Source organism: Schistocerca americana, chromosome 1 (genome assembly GCF_021461395.2).
Source record: "Schistocerca americana isolate TAMUIC-IGC-003095 chromosome 1, iqSchAmer2.1, whole genome shotgun sequence".
NCBI lineage: Eukaryota > Metazoa > Arthropoda > Insecta > Orthoptera > Acrididae > Schistocerca > Schistocerca americana.
In genome coordinates this window covers 712,393,180-712,410,211 of record NC_060119.1, presented here as the reverse complement: position 1 = coordinate 712,410,211, position 17,032 = coordinate 712,393,180, and positions in this window count along the sequence as shown.

Below are 17,032 nucleotides of genomic sequence, written 5' to 3'. Positions count from 1 at the left end.
TCAAAGTAATTGTAGTCTATGTCCTTTTCTCTTGTACATGACTATACTCGTAACCACTTGTATATTATATTGTTATGTAAATAACTTCATCGGTATTACTTTGTGTGCAACAAACAACACTAAGTACAACGACTAAAACATACGATGTGACATATGTAGACTGCGAAAGAAAAAAACTGCGTGTGTGTGAACACTGTAGACATGAAATAGGAAATATTTATGTCAAAAAAGGAATTAACGCGAACATTTTTATGACATAAACATTTCGGGGGGCAATAAACCGTCCCCAGTGAAATACTAAGAAAAGACTTAAAATAGTAATTATAAAGAAGAGACATTTAGAAATTGAATAATAAGTGGACACTAGCCGCTCACGCGAACTTGTATTTTTCCCATCTATCTGTAGTATAATAATTTCTCTGTGTAAGTTTGGAGGGCAAAGAAATATAACAATGCACTCGAAACAAAATGATCTAAAGAGACGACAAGATGTGCTCTTTTGTTAATTTTCTAGTCGTCTTCACTTCTTCTCTTGTCTTGGTTGCGTGTAGACGGACATCTTGCGAGTGATGGCAAGCATATTTGTACTAATTAAGCAGATAATATATTGATTTTATATTATGGTTCACTTTTAATTTGTAAGAGGTGATCTCGATTTCATATCCGCCTTCCTTGAATTAACCTGCATTCGAGTAATCTGTAGTGCAACAATCGCAGCGGCCGATGCAGCCAACGACGCCATTACGTGGCGATATTAACTTATAAAAATTAGCGGAACCCGAAAAACTCGTCCGCTGTTAACATAATATACATTTTTCTCCACAGCCTCCCGACGTTGGAGAAAATACGTAGCCTTAAGATTCTTATTTTCAGTACAACAGCTGAGAGCCAGAGCCAGGACTCCGACTACAATGCAATAGCTAACGGAGGTAAGGAAAAATATTCTCGCCCGTGTGTGGGCCGCAATTGGAATTAATAACTAAAGATTCTTTTGCTTTGAAGTGAACTGACTAGCCGAGGAAATTAATATGAAAAGTTTATTTCATTGTTCAACTTATATGTTCATGTTTTAAGATTCAGTGAATCTTACAGTCATTAACGTCACAAATAATTTCCACTGAAGATTAATATTGTTAAAGAAGAGACAACTCCACAAAAGCATTTAATTGTAAATCATAATTGAATGAGATATTTTGATTAAGGCCCACGACGTAAGCCGGCAAAAATCACCATTATCAATCAATTTGTGTACTAAATAATAAATTAAATTACGACGGCCGACGGACACAAGATTAAACAAAGCGAGCGTTTTGTACATGGGATAACATGTAGCTACATCAATGGGCCGCGTTTGATGTACGATTGTACGACTGTGTGTTATGTGTTTATTCTCAAGGTTACGCTGCTTTATGCGTCTGTGGAAAGATAAGTGTGCAGTAGTAAAAACAAACAGGCAGACTTGGACAAGTTGTAAATAGTCCGTGACAAGTTCTAACTTGTCTGTGAGCTACAGCATGCAGCCAGGTTTCAACATGTTTTATAATATTAGTTCGGAGGTTATTACAGAATAGTTCATGCCAGTGTAGTGCTCTGTTTTATTAACCAACGGTCGCAGTAACATGCATTTAAGTGATGATTCGGTAAACGACAGATGAATAGGCGCAGTTGTGTGAATTGTCCAGACTGCTTTTGCTACGTTTATGGCAGGTATACGACGACCGACGAGCACAAGAACATGACCAGAAAGCTACGTACAGCGTACAAACATCACTTCGGATGTGAAATCAGAGAGCAAACAAAATCCTGAGCTCCTCATTTCTGTTGCACTGTCTGTTACTCCGGTCTAACCCAGTGGTTAAACGGCATACGAAATCGAATGCCTTTTGCTGTTCCCATGATTTGGCGAGATCAGAAAGATCACCACTCGGATTGCTATTTCTGCTTGACCAACACATCCGGGTACAGCAAGAAGAACAAATCAAAAATCGCGTATCCGGATTACCAGTCCGCTCTAAAGCCTGTGGCGCATGGCACACATTACACAGTACCAATCCCTCCTGCATCCAATGTAACGAACAACGAATAAAGTGATTCTGACGGCAATGACAGTGACGATTAAAAACCCACGTTTGATCAGTCAAGCCGAACTGGACGGCTTGGTTCGGGATTTGTCCCTGTCGAAAGGAAAGTCTGAACTGCTGGGTTCCAGACGGAAGGAGTGGAACTTACTCGAGCGAGATGTTACAGTTACGCATTTTCGAGATCGCCACAAGAAATTCGCAGCATACTATGCTGATGAAAGCGGTGATTGCTTCTGTCGAGACGTGACAGGACTCATAAAGGAACTAGCTAACAAATACGTAGCAGAAGAGTGGAGACTTTTCATTGACTCTAGCTCAAGCAGTCTCACAGGCACACTACTACACAATGGCAACCAGAAACCATCAGTTCCTATTGCTCATGCCGTGGGAATGAAGGAAACCTACAGAACGATGAACAATCTCTCTTGATGCTGATTAAATACTCTGAGCATAATTGGAACATTTGCGGTGATTTGAAGGTTATAGCCCATTGGTTAGGAATGCATACTGGGTATACAAAGCACATGTGCTTTCTTTGCCTGTGGAATAGCCGGCTGTAGTGGCCGAGCGATTCTAGGCGCTACAGTCTGGAACCGCGCGACCGCTACGGTCGCAGGTTCGAATCCTGCCTCGGGTATGGATGTGTGTGATGTCCTTAGGTTTGTTAGGTTTAAGTAGTTCTAAGTTCGAGGGGACTGATGACCTCAGAAGTTATGTCCCATAGTGCTCAGAGCCATTTGAACCATTTGAACCTGTGGAATAGTCGCGATGACAAGAATCACTACATAGCGAAAAACTGGCCACCCAGAAATTTACCTGTAGTCGGACACACAACATGTACCTCTTACAGAACTTAATAAGATTTATATATCTCCACTCCATGTCACACTGGGTCTTATGAAACAGTTTGCTGCAGAGATGGAAAAAACAAATAGTGATTTTCAGTACCTAACAGGGAAGTTTGGAAAGATGAAAACTGACGCAAAATTGAAAGCAGCAGTCTTCGTTGGACCAGAAATACGAAAGATAGTGGTAAATCCACAATTCACATTGGAGCTCACGGAAAGAGAACTAGCAGCTTGGGAAGAATTTGTGCTTGTGGTGCACAACTTTCTTGAGAACCAGAAAGCAAACAACTATGCAGAAATTGTGGACAACTTGCTAACAGCCTTCCAGCATCTAGGTTGCCGAATGTCACTAAAGATGCATTTTTTGCACTCGCATCTCACCTTCCTTACGTCAAATATGGTGGGCGTGAGTTACGAGCATGGTGAAAGATTCATACAGGAGATGTCACCACAGAAGGAAGATATCATGGCCGCTTCAATCCGAACATGACGGGGGTTACTGTCGGCTTTTGCAGAGAGCAACAGATGATGTTCACAGACGGAAAGCAAGAAGCTCTACACACTTTTAAACCAAGCCATTGTCAATCTTAGTGTAACTAAGGATCCCTGACTCATTTCATAGGTAAATAAATATTTATAATTCAATTCTTAACTATAATACTTAGTGACCCAAAGTACGCACATCAATTTCCCTAAAATTTCTCACCTTTGCAATTCAACGTAGTTAATATCATTATCCTGTATAAACTTTGCACGTGCATTGCGTTTTTTTCCTGACGTGCCAGAGCATATCTGACTGCAGTTCTGTATTCAGTGCATATGCGCAGTGGTTAGCAGACTGGACTCGCATTCGGGAGGACGACGGTTCAATCCCGTCTCCACCCATCCTGATTTAGGTTTTCCGTGATTTCCCTAAATCGTTTCAGGCAAATGCCGGGATGGTTCCTTTGAAAGGGCACGGCCGATTTCCTTCCCAATCCTTCCCCAACCCGAGCTTGCGCTCCGTCTCTAATGACCTCGTTGTCGACTGGTCGTTAAACACTAACCACTAATCAGTGCATATGAATCACTATGATCAACCTAGTAGCAGGGGAAAAAGTGTATTTTGTTGCGTAGTGTAATTTGTCGCTTGTGTGGAAAAATGGACCGCTTATGTAGTAAAATGTTCTCGAATCGAGCATGAGAGGGAAAAAAGTATGGGTACATATGCCTCGGCATGCGGCTTAATCTCTCGTATGTTCTTCTCATGAACCCTACACCTGATATACGAAGGAGAGCTACGTAGGCTTTCTTATAAAGATTAAGATTAATTTTGCGTTTCAGGAGTATTTCTGTTGCATTTCCATATAAACTATACCGACAGATTACAATTACAATTACACATGTCTGAATTCCTTCGAAGGACCTACTTTATAATGATTCCATACACAGCAAAAGGCCTCTAAATATATGATGTGTTAACATTTTACACCGAATTTAATTTACGAAAGGAGCGTTAACTTCCTCCCACTATATTTTGGTGGTTCTTAATTGAAACAGGTTTTTTTCAACGTTTGGACGTGGGTAGGGAAACGCTTCTACGAAACCTGATTGTGTTGCCTGAAACCGAAAACATGTATTTTCTTTACCAATATTAAACCTCTTCAGCATTGGAGCGATAAAGGTTGCTTTGAAGGGATAACAATTCTTATCAAATGCTTCGTTCACTGACCTCGTAAGTAAAGCATGTCCTAACAATTGTAAGACGAACCGCGCTCTTATTGGCAGTTAAATTTAGTTTCACTTTCACAACGAAATTGCAATTGGTGTATTGCTTTCCAAATTAAGTTTCACGCAGTAACGGTTCACGGTAGTCTTAATAACTATTCGAACAATAAAACAGCTCGCCAACGGATGCTATTGACTAACAATGATGATACTGATTTGTCCATTGATTCTGCGTGTTAAGTACGCACAGCTTCCGCATATACCACGATTAATCACTTAACATTACCCCACAATTCAACGCAAAACGTCCGACCTCATCCATTAACGACATCTGCTAACTGTTCATACATTTTTGGAGGGTGCGGCGGAGCTACATAGCACCATTCCAAGCGAAACCTGAACGACTCCCTCCACGCGTAAAGGCTCGTGAACCGTAACGCTTGGAAACTGCTGAAAGAACTGCAAGACACTGCCCGCTGCAGGAAAAGAAGCGTTCAGCTCCGAATGCCCCAGAGAGCATGAAATGCGTAAGGGGTATCATAAAGTACGTCACACCACTGCATATTCTTGAGCCCGCCCGGCTTGCCGCGCGGTCTAACGCGCTGCTTCCCGAGCGGGAAGGCTTGTCGGTCCCCGGCACGAATCCGCCCGGCGGATTAGTTTCGAGGTCCGGCGTTTCGGCCAGCCTGTGGATGGTTTTTAGACGGTTTTCCATCTGCCTTAGTGAATGCGGTCTGGTTTCCCTTATTCCGCCTCAGTTACACTATGTCGGCGATTGCTGCGCGAACAATGTCTCCTCGTACGCGTACACTATAATTACTCTACCACGCAAACATTGGGGTTATACTCGCGTTGTGTGAGACGTTCCCGGGGGTCCGCTGGGGCCCGAACCGCTCAATAACCCTGGGTTCGCTGTGGGCGGCGGTGGGTTGAGTGGACCGCTGTGGCCTGTGAGGGGTTGTGAACCACTGAGGGCTGCAGCGGGACGAAGCCTCTCCGTCGTTCTAGATCGCCGATTCAGTACACATACGCGCTGCGTATTCTAGTACGCCTTACAGGAGAAAATATAAAGATGCAGCAAATGAAGCAGACGAAAGAAAATACAGGCGTCTAAACAATTACATTAACAGAAGGTGCAAAGTGACTAAACAGGAATGCCTAGAGGACAAATGCAAGGCTAATATGCATGCATTGGCAGGAGAACAATAGACGTCGCCTATAGGAAAGTCGAATAGATCTTTGGAGAAAAGAGAAGCAGCTGTTAACTATATCAAGAACTCGCACAGGAAGCCAGTACTAAGCTAAGAAGAGAAATCTGAAACTTGGAAGAAACGTATAGAGTGTGTATATAAGAGGAGAAAGCCACCTAAACAATGCAACAGAAAAATAAGAGAAAGTAGGTGAAGATGAGAATCTGACAGAGGACTGTAAGGCCTATGTAGTAACAAGGCCCATACAGTAGACTACATTTCTCAGAATATTCCACGAACAAAGTATTGCACGTGGTGTGCAAGACACATGAGACAGGTGAAATACTCTCAGACTTCAGGAGAAATGTAGTAGTTTCAACTTCAACAAAGAAGGCATGGGCAGTCAGGTGTGAATGTCACGAGCCATCAGTTCAAAGACTTACGACTGCAAAAAAACCTATTTACGGAGGGAGGGGAAAAGTGGTAGAAATCGATCACGGGGAATTCATTTTGTGTTTGAGAGAAATGTAGGAACACGGGACGCAACACTGACCCCTTGACTTAATTTATGCGATTGGTTGAAGGAAGGCAAACCTACATTTATAGCACTTGTAATCTTATAGAAAGCCTTTGGCATTGTTGATTACACTACACTGTTTGAAATTCTGAAGGTAGTAAGAGATAACATACCATCGTCTGAGTCGAGGTGTTGAGTAGCTGAGAAGGTGAAAATTTGTGGTAAGTTCCTTTGGGACCAAACTGTTGAGGTCATCGGTCCCTAGGCTTACACACTATTCAATCTTACTTAAACTAACTTACGCTAAGGGCAACACAAGCACCCATGCCCGAGGACTCGAACGTCCGACGGGGAGAGCCGGGCTGAGAAGGGAGTGAGACAAAGTTGTACACTACCCCCGATGATATTTACTCTGTACATTGAGCTAACTGTGAAGCAAACCAAGAAGTAATTGAAAACAAAATTAAAAAGAAAATAAATAAAAATTGTGAGGTTTGTTGATGACATTACAGTTCTTTCAGTGACGTCTGAGAACTTGCAAAGGCAGTTGCACAGAACGGATAGCGTCTTGGAAAGATGATATAAGAGGAACAACAACAAAGCAAAACAAGATTGATGGAGTGTAGTCGAATTAAATCAAACGATGCTGAAGGAATTACATTAGTAATTGAGACATTAAAAGTTGCTGATAGGTTTTGTCATATGGGCTGCAAAGTACAGCCGACGTACAGCCGATACACAATGCAGACTGGCAACAGCAAGGAATTTTTTAATATCTAAATCAAATTTCAGCGTTAGGAAGTCTTTTCTGAAGGTATTTGTCTAGAGTGTAGTCTTGTATGGAAGTGAAAAGTGGATCATAAGCAGTTCAGAGAAGAGAATAAAAGCTTCTGAAGTGTGGTGCTACAGAAGAACGCTGAAGATGAAAGAGGTGAATCGAATAACAAATGAGGAGGTACTATATCGGATTGGAGAAAAAGCAAATTTATGGCACATCATTAATAAAAGGATATATTAGTTGATGAAAAACATCGTGAGGGTTCAAGGAACTTACAATTTGGTAATGGCGGGAAGCGGAGGATAAAATTGTAAAGGGAGACCTTAGTATAAATACTGTAATCAGGTTCAAATGGATGGAGATTGCCGTAGTTATGTACACATGTAAGAGATTTGCCCAGGTTACGATTAGACTCCCGTGGCATGCTGCTTTCGGACTGAAGACCACAACAACAGTATCTTTTATTTGGTCTCTTAAACTGATGCACTGCACTTTTTCCAAATAGAACGAACCTAAGTCTTCCATTCGCCTTCCTGACTACACACATCGTTCCATTTCACATCAATCGCTAATATCTCCCTAGATCATTTATTCCATGTCACAAGCTTCTGACGTCTGTCACTAATGTTCCGATCGAACACTACATGTGGTTTCTCTTTCAGGGTGTTGGTCCGCGGCGGCGTGTTCGTTAACGCTAAGGTTCGTAAACTGTCTTTACCTTGCCACCGTCGGAACTTCGATCTGCTGATAACTCAAACGTTGTGAAGAAGAATGACTAGTTTTTCTGTATCCCGAAGAGAAACGGTGCTGAAATCGGCATTAAGGTGACTCAAATTATCCTTTAGCTATAAATAACTCTGTATTCTTTCAAAAAATTTCAACGCACAGACAAGTCATTCACACAATTCCCCCAACGTTTTCTTTAAAAAACCAATTACGTAACCACATCTTGCACCACTTTGAATTTAAAAGGCTATGGTAGTCCCTTGAACGCACGAGTTCCACTTGCCACGGTACACAGTAAAAGTTGAGGAAATTCCCAGCAACTGAGAGGCAATTATTCATAATAACCTCACAATTCCCCATGATCTTACAGCACACGAAATGACTGTCTGCGACGGAAAAAAAGTTCTTCTGCTGAATCGTAGCCCATCACCTATAACAGAATAAGATTGATCTCCACTGTAGGCCTATTCAGAATATTAACGCTACAGTTACAGATGGTAGTGCTTCATTTTGAAAACATCTCCCACGAAGTCTCCAAGCCAGTCTGCGTCGCTTCCTTTCTGTGAGGAATGTCAATTCTGCAACGTCCTCGGAAGAATTTCTGTAGAGCCTCTCCATGTGGGGCAGAGGTAATCGGAGAATGAAACTCTGAATCGTTCTTGCGAAGTTCTCGGATGGCTAAGACGGTAAAACCGTACCCCACGAACGTCGCTTGGATCTGTTCCTTCGGTGGACAAGAACGTACATGATGATATCGTTTGCGAAATTTCTAAGACCGGCTTCGTGTAATTTCTCTCAATCCATTGATGCAAAAATGCAGGTGGTTTCTTCAGGTCCTAACACAGGGACCGCAGATGAGAAATGTTCGGCAGTCAACGCACGAAAATAAAACGAGAGAGTCTTATTAAAAGGCTTTTAACACTCAGTAAGGTTGCAGTGGAAGAAGAATGAAAATAAAGAACTACAGGAGATGAGCACTTGTTGCTTCGTTAATTTACCAAAAATCATGAACACTAAAGGTTCAAGGTAAGAGGCAAGTCTTTATCCCCACTTGTGTCCGAACTGCAAGCAGTAAAGTAACTACAACTAAGAAACGGAAAATAGTGTAATGCTCTCTAAAAAGAATGCTATATTGAAAACTGTCTATTGTTTCAAATTTACTCTATGCGAATATCTAAATAAGAAATTTTCTCAAATAAAGTTCTGTGTTTTATTTTTATTATTGTTGTTATTATTTGTAACAATATGTGAGAACATAACTAAGTCAAAAATTATACCAAAAATGTGCGTTAGTGAAAGTTCTTTGTAGCATTTTAATATTGGGTGGTACTGCTCCGAACAGTACATCTGTGTAGCGAAAGTTAACAGAACAACAGGGCTAAATATAACAAGGTTCACAGGTGGAATTTCTCAACGTGAGATGTAATGCTCCAGCCTTCAGTCATAAATACTGCTAGTGAACAGCGTTAAAGTAGATAAGAAGTGAAAATGTCATTCTTAATGTGCTACAAAATCTAATCGTGAGTTAGATTCTTCGGAATTACAGTTGCCTTGAAATTGGTAAATACAGTTCTCGGACCACAGTTAATTAATTACTAAAAAATTGTTTCTGAAAGTTGACTATAAAGAAAATATATTCATGTGCAGTTGTTCAAACATTATAATGCATATATCCGGAATATTTAACATCTGCAAAAAACGAATGTCTAACAGCGAACCCCCATGAGTGCGAGGTCGCAAAAGCCAATGATGTTTACGACATTCGACGCCTTACATACTGTCTACCACGCAACCAAAATATTGGCTGCTAATAGCAACAGGGGCGGGACTGGAAGCTTCCAATGGTGAGCACAGCATGAGGCTCTATAGAGTAGCTGAACTGCTTAGTCGACGATAACTGACTACAGTGCTAACGGTGTTGATACAAGGCAGAACAGTGGCGGCGATAAACAAAGCAAACATTGCATTATATCTACAACAACAACAGTTACCAAAGTCGATATTTCGACAGAAAGGAACCCAAGCAAATCCGCAGAGTGAGAAAGAAGTGGCACACGAAATATTAACGTTTCTGCAAGATGAGTCAGTGGAATGTGTGGTGTCGTATGCCCTCAACTGTGCATGAGGAGTACAATCATGACGATACGTGCTTCACAAGGTAAAGTGATTTTGAAACAGGTGTCGAGCCGTGTAGTTTTGGACCCTACAATTTGCTCTCCGTAGTTAACTTTCCAACACGGGTGGATAAAGATAGTAGGTCCCTAATTGATAACGTTTTCTTTGACGAGGCACAAAGCAAGAAAATAACTGTTCACCCAGCAACAACTGCTCTCTCTGATCATGATGCACAGTTAGTCAGGATAAATGATATAATGCCTTATGGTATGGATACACCTCAGTGGAAGTCAGCCAGAATCATTCATGACTACAAAGCAAATGGCCGGCCGGGGTGGCCGAGCGGTTCTAGGGGCTACAGTCTGGAACCGCGCGACCGCTACGGTCGCAGGTTCGAATCCTGCCTCGGGCATGGATGTGTATGATGTCCTTTGGTTACTTAGGTTTAAGTAGTTCTAAGTTCTAGGGGCCTGATGACCTTAGAAGTTAACTCCTATAGTGCTCAGAGCCATTTGAACCATTGACGATTTATCGTGCCAAATGATCCATGGAACACGATAGTAACAAACTATCTAACTAACATCATACTTGTCAAACAGGAAGTCACGTCCTCAGTGAAACGTAGTGAAGGACAATTGTTGTCCAAGGAACGAGTATCAAACACATAATTACGTACATATAAGATCATTCGCAGCATAGTAAAAACAACAGTTATGAACAGATTTCGAATAAGTCCGCTACAACGTGATCCTTTAGTGCATAAGAAAAACTAGGGATATGCAGGCTCACCTGTTAAAAAACTGGTGTTTGCGTGTTTCAAGGAAGCTCGATACAGTTCACAGGATGTTCTTGATAGTGACACGCATCAAATTGCGACATAGATTACAATGATTTCATCAAGCAGTGCTACAGAACTGGAAGACGTAATATAACGAGATTTTAAACGAAGCATCATTTTGACGATGCACAGCAAACTGCGCAATCGGACCCGAAAATTTGTAGATGAGATAAACAAACTTATCCCGTCGTCCAGTAGCGAATTTATTTTCCACTGCGAACAATCTGGATTTGAAGAGGAAATGCATACGGAAGCAACACTGGAAATTACAGCTATCACATGAGTTGTATCGAGATCATCTGACCTCAATGCCTTAACGCGTTAGTATACAATTACGCCGACTGTTAATCTGCATGGTAAATTGGTTGGAAAGTTATATACTGTGCTGCAAGAAGTTGGAGGTGCTCTTCCCCCTATGATTCTTTCACGTGCGCGTGATCTTGGAAGGGCACTAGGGAACATTTACGTTACAACATGCAAAAGTGTGCAAATGGTTGTAAGAGAACTACAACTATGGTATGACAACTCTTTTCGGCCAACAGCTGGTCAAAATAACGTGGTTTTGATTCATTCCTGGTCTACGTATAAAAGTTATACTTCTTTAGAGCAAACTATTCCTCCTGAAATGTGTGTGACATTGCAGTTCGTACCACCTGGAACCAATGAACAAATTCAGATCCTGGATTTTTTTTGTGTCTATATAACATATTACCACCCTATCTGCAGCTACGCCTTAAAGGATAGCCAGTTTCACGATAAGCTCCAATACAGACTGTTTCGCATTCGGTTGCATGCCATGACATTCTATCAGTTCTCATCATCCTGTTACACCAGTATGACTCTATATGCATTTGTTAAGAGTGGATACCTAGCTGATCGTCCAGTACGGTTTGTAAGTCCCAAGGAGTTCGCCTTCGATCTTGCTGATGCGGATCTTTGTGATCACTATGGAGCACCGTTTTCATTCAGTGTTCATGGTGCAAATTAATGGTTTGTTTTGAACGTTTCTTGAATGTCGAAGATGTCCGTTTTGTGAAGTGTAATACGTACATCCCATAGAAGGCTGGTCTCTGCACCTCCCGGACACACATTAATTTCTGTCGCCTACCTGATGCACACGGGGATGCGTCACTAATATCTTTCATGTCATAATTGTTAACACAACACTTTCAAACGAGTCTTACTAATGACTGAACTTGCGACCTCGCACATAAGGCGTTCCTTGTAAGAGAATGATGGTCAGGCAAGTAGATACTCTTTTGAGCAAGGTAATGAGTCATGTGACAAAGTTGTTAAAGGTAAAAGCGGGGTAGGATTCTGGGCCTTTGGTCGCTATTCTTGGTGAGATGAGGTTGTAAGGACTTGTGCAGCCTGTTAGTGGCATGCGTTAAGTGACAACGTGGTGTGTACTTGAGGGAACCTTTACATGTGGGAAATTTGTTCAAGTTAACGATCTGGTGCACTGCACAACGCCATTAGCACAAGTTAAATGTTGACTGTGTAGGCTCTGCTTGCTTCGACAGCACTTCTATTTCCAAATATACGTTCGTTTCAGAGTAAGACCATCTTTTATGTAACTTACTTTCTCGTGCTAAATAAAGTAGAATGAATCTCTTACTTGTGTCATGTTACTTCGTTGGTCATAATGGACCACGCTTTTAACATGTTTTAATATTTCAGAATTATCTGTCCTTTGCAATTTATTCATTAACTGTTCCATAGGCTTGGGTTTTATTATTATAGATTTCATTCGGGCACTATGGAACAGCGCATTATCAGACCAATAGGTCATCAGTCGAGTCGCTATTATAATATACGGTTATGTAGTCGCTCTCTGGTGTTAGGTAGCAATAGACTGCTTCCATCTGGCGGCTAATTTCACTTTATTTATTTGTTACCGGTACACTGCAATTGCTTGGTCTCATCCGAAACTAATGAGTTGTAGCCTAGTACGTTGTATATTCTCGAGCGTGTCGTCACTATTCATGTACTACAGTAATTTGGCTATTTCAATCACAGTTGAATCATCACAGTCTCAGTACGCCTCTCTGTGTTGCAACATATTGCTAGACAGTGTAAATCCCGACATTCACATTTTGCATCTCAGAAAGAGGCGAAGACATCTATCTAAATATGCTTTCAGCCGATACACTCGTATAGAAATAAGTGAACACATAAACATTTTTGAAAGACGTATGACTATTTCCTAATAATACTTGCTTGTAAATTTATCTCATGAATAATTTAAATTGTTCCGTTCACGGACTGCAAAACACCTTGAGATCTCTCACTGGGTCGCTGCCAAGGAGTTAAAGCATATAAATACGCGATGACATATCGGTGGCAAACGTGACAACATTAGAAAGCAAAGTTCTGAAAAAGAGGAATGTTCGAAGATGTATCATAAGATGCAAAGACATTGATATTTGAGAGTATTTCGAAATATAAAGACTTCCTACTCTGGTGGCTTTCACTCCAATATCACTGACACTCAGGCAGAATAATGTAAAGTCGAAAGTTGGGTGTCTTAACAAATGCTGCACACTTTACAATTGTCAGAAACTGGTAAAATGACTGTTGGCATCATGTGGAAACTACAGTTCAGAGATCTATGAACCAAAATTACACCAAGCAGAATATCAAGCATTCTTCGAATAAAATCTTCCTTGCCGATGTCGCACGACGTGACGCAAATTTTTCACAGTAACGGTAGAGAGATCGCCTTTATTTGAAGTCATTTGTTACCGCTGACCGCTCCGTCCTGGCGTTCTTCGAGGCGCAGGGTTTTCAGAGTTTCCAGAAGAGAGGATGGATCCCATCAGTCCGCAAACCTATCACCAAGGCAGCAGGAGGACTAAGAGTAAGGAACCCATTACCGGAATTTACGGCCAGCCGGGCTGTGTCCCTCTGCGATCGGCACGTCGTCCCTCTGACCTAACTGGACCTCCTTCGGGCATACAGCGCGTCGCGAGGGATGTCTTCACACTTGCCCAGAAACTAACACACGTTTACAAAGCATGACCAGAAGCGAATACCTTCATTTCTGTCTTGTAGCTCAGGTGGGTTAAATTTCTCAATATGTTTGAAGAAGAGATTACGAATTGGAACCCTTTTGAGTGCGCTGTTTTCAAAGTAAGCTCCCCGTAAGAGATTTTATCTTGCGAAAAAATAGAAACAAATATGATGCTTCGTCCAGCATGCATAGTTCTAAGAGGTCAGATTTATCTGCCTGGAATGAGCGATTTTTTTGTTTTCTTAAAACAAGTACTCTACAACATAGACCTCTTTCAGAACAATTTCTTTGAGCGCCGATTTCTGTTGACTGAATTAGATGTGTAAAGACTGAGTCCAGAAGTAATGCAGTACGCCCACGCACGGCGATTACTGCCCTTCAGCTGATTCAAAATGTATATCCATAGCCGGCCGGGGTGGCCGAGCGGTTCTAGGCACTTCAGTTTAGAACCGCGCGACCGCTACGGTCGCAGGTTCGAACCCTGCCTCGGGCATTGATCCGTGTGATGTCCTTAGGTTAGTTAGGCTTAAGTAGTTCTAAGTTCTAGGGGACTGACGACCTCTGATGCTAAGTCTCATAGTGCTCAGAGCCATTTGAACCATTTTTTGTAAATCCAACAGTTTCTTCAGATGTGAAAACATCCAATTGTGATAAATAGGTTCGATGTTGCATTAATTCGTACTCCAAATCCCTTAGTTTTTCCATTGGCACAGCACATTTTCAGGTGAGTTGTCCGGATGAAAGCTGACTTTTTTTTCTCAGGAATAAGATCTTATTTCACTTATTTCATAGATCATCTGTCGTCTGCGTAAGAATCCTCAGTGCGTACAATAAAATCGGCTGAGGGGTGTTGAAATGAGATGTAGTTCCTGAAATTCGTGCAGTCTGCAGTGGAACCAGGATCTCTTCTTTTAGTTTTAGCAATCTAAGTCGATTAACGCGTTTACTTCTTGTCCATGTGTTTCAGAACACCTGCCTAGTACTCAGCAATTATTGTTTTACCCTTTGTAATCTATAAAAAGGATTCCTCCTGCACCTCAGTAAACATTCACCACAACTTTTGTGGCAAATTAAACCAAACTGGCTCCATGGTACAGAGATTGCCAGCTTCCACACCCGCCCCCCCCCCCCCTTTTTCCATCTCATACTTAATTCTTCATGTTTAGATGTCTGTCGTTCTCTTTAAAGTCTATGGCCGGGTGTTCAGCAATCGTCTACACCTTTAATCACCCATCATCCTATAACATGCTGTACACTTTCATGATGTTTCCACCTATGGTTTTGCAGGTGCATCACTGAGCGTGAAGGAGGGCTCCTTCTCAAAAAAGACTTCGTTTCACCTTGGCGATAACTGTTCACTTATTAAAGCCGATTCATATTTAGATGAAAAATCGAGGGAAAATACCACACACTACACATAAAAATCTTCTCGATCGGCTCACGAACATATACGACTTAGTACTCAAATTTAAGTACGGTACTTCATAAGTTCCATCAATTTTTAGCTTATTCACTTCTATTAATAAGTCATCGCTACCCCTTTTGGATATGGCTATATGAAATCTCAGGTTGAGACTCATATTGAGGCATTAAAGTCTGCTAGATTTTCTATTGGCAGGTACTGTAGAAGAGAGATGAATACCGTTCCTTGAGGAATGAGTTCTTACGAGAGACTGTCTCGTGTCAAGCACACCCGAACTTCATCAAACGTTTCCCACCAGTGGGAAACATTGCAAATCGAGAATATATATATATATATATATATATATATATATATATATATATGTGTGTGTGTGTGTGTGTGTATGTGTGTGTGTGTGTGAGAGAGAGAGAGAGAGAGAGAGAGTGTGTGAGTGTGTGTGTATGCGTAATTCATTTACTGTGAGTCAGCCTCAGTTGTATATGAGGCTGACTCATAGTAAACGAATTACACACACACACACACACACACACACACACACACACTAAAGCACACACACACAGTATATATATTCTCACAAGTGAAGTTCATCGTCATCCATTTGTGGTTAATAAATCTTGATTTGATGAAGTTCAAGTGTGCTCTCAATGTGGGCCTCAATCTGTGCCATGCCTTCTCTTGATATTTAATAGCATCAGCTACACATCATCTCTCTGTGACATACATTTTTCTTCTTCACAGTCCACGTAATATTGAGAACCTTAGGAAATGGACGCAATTATGTTTCTTTCAAATCTGTATCATTAAGTCCACAGCCATGTGTGTATCCCTCTAAATGATTTTCGTACATACTCGTATTTCAGGTTGAACTGTACGTGTCCCTATGATTGGCTGTATGTGTTGAAACTCTGAAAAGCAACGCCTTGCCGATTCTAGCAGGTCCAAGGCTAGTAACAATTTTAGTGATCGTTCAGGGCTTTGGGTTGAAGAATTTTACTTTTTCACCATACAAAAATTTCGCTCGCATGATCCTTCACTACTGAAGCAGCACTTACTATCCATAGGCTGTACAGAAAGTAACAAAGACTACTTTGACAGACATGTCATAATGAATGTGTTAACACTGTCTTAGGCGAGTTCGAAGAGGCGTAAATAGCAGGAACAACTGTGTCTTGCCGGTAGAAGATTATGGGAAACACATGAGAAAGAAAAGATTGTAAAAGAGATTACACAGGCAGAGTTGTCCATTTGTAAGTGGGGACTGCTTTCGCCCTGCACATCTGACTGCGGGGATGGAAGGATTCTCCTGCCAATCTGCGAACTAGCTGTGGCAAGTGAGGACGGGAGCCATCACTTAGAGCGGACAAAGGCCACCAGTAATGGCGCCATTACTCGGCTTTACGGGCGATTGGCGCCAGTCGGCCATTGTCTGAGCGCATCCGGTAACCACGCGTCTCCGCCGGACGCACCCGAAAGGGTGGGATGGTGGATGAGGAGGGGCGTGGGGGAGTGGGGCAGAAGTGTGCAGGCAGACCACTCACTTGAACCTGTTTCACTCCGTGACTCAGGGATAACGTCGTTCTACTAGACGTACACATCGTCATTCACACGTGAACTTTTGATGACAGTGAGTAAACAATCGATATAAAGCGATTTAATAACTTACTAAAAATCAACATAAATGTGTACAGTGTGTAATAACACAGTAAATTCGAGGCATCAAACAATTTCCTTTGTCTCTTCTCAATTTATTATGCACTTTCCTCTCAAATATCTCAGCACAGGCGTCAGTGTATAAT